Source organism: Vigna radiata, chromosome 11, assembly GCF_000741045.1.
Source record: "Vigna radiata var. radiata cultivar VC1973A chromosome 11, Vradiata_ver6, whole genome shotgun sequence".
Lineage (NCBI taxonomy): Eukaryota > Viridiplantae > Streptophyta > Magnoliopsida > Fabales > Fabaceae > Vigna > Vigna radiata.
The window spans coordinates 5,001,045-5,003,887 of NC_028361.1; positions in this window are offsets into that span (position 1 = coordinate 5,001,045).

Here is a 2,843-nt window from a genome sequence, read left to right on the forward strand (position 1 = left end):
CTTTTATTGATTGTATTCTCTTCTAAGCTCTATAAATAGAGAGCTCTTCCCCCATTCCAAAACACACCAAGTTGAGTCATTTTCATTCTCCTCTCTTCTTATTTTCATTCTCTTTTCATTCTGGGTATAAACTCTATCAGAGTTTCTTGTTTCTTGCTAGTTCTGTGATCCTCGAATACATTTCGGGAAGTTCCTGTTGTATCCTGGGGGACTTGCGCAACACACCGCGGATAAGTCCTTAAGGACAGTGAATTTACAGGCCTCAGGAAAATTTGTTCGTGATTCTGTCAGCCTTTTACAACATATTTAAGCAAGAATCTCTAAAATCAATTTCGTCTTGATAGCTTCTTGATAAAATTCAAAAAACCCATTAATGCTCTCTTCAAGAACTCAAGAAGGTCTCTTTCTCACAATGTCAGCTCTTAAATATCAAATTTGTGTATTGGAATGAGAAGAGAACTTGTTTTTTTTAAAAAAACAACTTACTTGTTATTAGTCGATTATGAAAATAACCTAATTGATTAATATAATTCAAGTTTGAATTCAGTAATTTGATTATGTTTTAATTGATTATATAAATGAGTTAATTGATTGATATTTCAAATAACAATTATGTATTTCAAAATATATTCTTTTCGCCAAAGGTCTTAGTACTTTTCCAAGACTACAGTGTCTTGATTTGGTTGAGATTCTTCCAAAACACGAAATTAACCTACAAAATAAGGAAATTAATAATGATATCTCTTAAGTGTAACCTCAATTAAGATTATTTACAAAAGTAAGATAAAAGAGAGAATTATGCAAGTTTCAAACTAAAAAAGAGTTGATTTTCTTTCTAAAATAAATATCAGATAATGGTAATAATCACCGTTATCACTAGTCAATACATCAGTTTACCAAAAATTTATATTTATGATTCATAATTTATGAATTGAGAATGAAAACCTCTATGTTAAAAATAGAGATTGTATGATTGGTGAAAGATATTCAATTAGTTTTTAATAAATTGTTGGTATACTTTTTCATTTATTTAAAATTTATAAGTTTTAAATTATCTCTAACTTGTTTTTTTTATATATGTATTGTGTGTAATTTAGTTTCATGTTATAGTGCAATTAAAGGTCATGAGCTGTGTGACAACTCGGGAAGTGGTATAGATAGAAAGTTTTGTAATATATATATATATATATATATATATATATATATATATATATATATATATATATATATATATNATATATATATATATATATATATATATATATATATATATATATATATATTAATGTTTTACATATTTTCTCTAATTTAGAATGCAATTATATTTTGTGCAAAACGTTATTATATAAATTATAAGAAATATTGAAATACACAGATTATATATTATATTATGTTGTGTTTTGTTTAATATCAAATTTAAAATATTTTAAATTAGTAGAGTGATTTTACAGAGTATTACATTTACAAGTACAAATAACCAATTTTTGTTTTTATTTTGTTTTTAATTTTCTAATTTTAATAGATTAAACACAAATTTATACTATTTTGAAAAAATAATATAAAAATATTATATTTACCTAGATTTAAAATATACTTATTCTTGCTAAAATATGAAAATATTCTTAAAAATGAACAGTTTAAAATACTTGTAACATATTTTACTTATAAATATTTGAAGAGAGAGAAAACATTAACTAATATAAATAACAAGTTTTGTTTGGTAAAACTTTGGAGTTATAAACTCCTCGAAAGTTATAAATGACAAAATAAGAGTGGAAAAACAAAAATTTGTACATTAGTTTGTTTAATTAAAAGTAAATGAATGGATTAATTAAAAAATTAATTTATTTTTTCTTTAAGTAACTTTTGAAACACACCCTATTTAACTCTATAAATAATAATAAAAATAAAATAAAAAGCATAATGGGTATACCAAAAAAGGATGGTTAAGAAATTATTTTTCAAGTTGGCCACTTGATTGGTGATAGTAAAAGAGAAAGAAAAAAGAAATGTCTACACATTACTGTAATAGATCACTGTTTGAATATGCACATGATATGACCATCACTTTTTCCTCAGTGGAGTTGGCTAATGGCTACCTTTCACTCACTCACCACATCTTATGGATCACAAATTCTGGGTGCATTTCATCATTAGCCCCTTTATTTAGAAAATTCTCCATTCTTATTTCCCACAAAAGGAAAATACATGCAATTATTTCTCATCAAACTTTACCAAAGTAGTTCAAAACTGAGTGCAAACTTAAGTGCCACCCCCACAATTTTAATGCTGAGTTTCGATGTAAAGAAAACAAATATACAAATAATTATATGGCTTCAATAAACAAAGGGAATATATTTATGACGAATATTTTTTAATGTTTAACTTAATATTAAGAGAAAGTCAATGTTTTATAATGAATGCTTTCAATTAATGTGATTAGCCTAATTAGAGTACAACTTGTATTCAATAGTAAAATTCATTAATAATTCAAGTTTTACTCACTTCTAGATCAAATCAAAATTTTAATTATGGGAAGTCAATAAAAATTCTTGAAGGAACATTGGTTACGTATAAGAAAAAAGGAATTATTCTGACTTCTCATAAATTATTGTATGAGTGAGAGCAACTAAATATGAATATTTTGACTTCAAATCAAATTGGAATTTCTTAATTTAAATTTTGATTAAAGCTTAAAATGTTATCAACAGTGAAAACATACACACTGTCTTATTTTTTATGGTAATAAAAAAGTAAGTTAGTATTATTATTATAATTTTTAAATTAATTATAAATAATTTTTATCATTTTATTATATATATATATATATATATATATATATA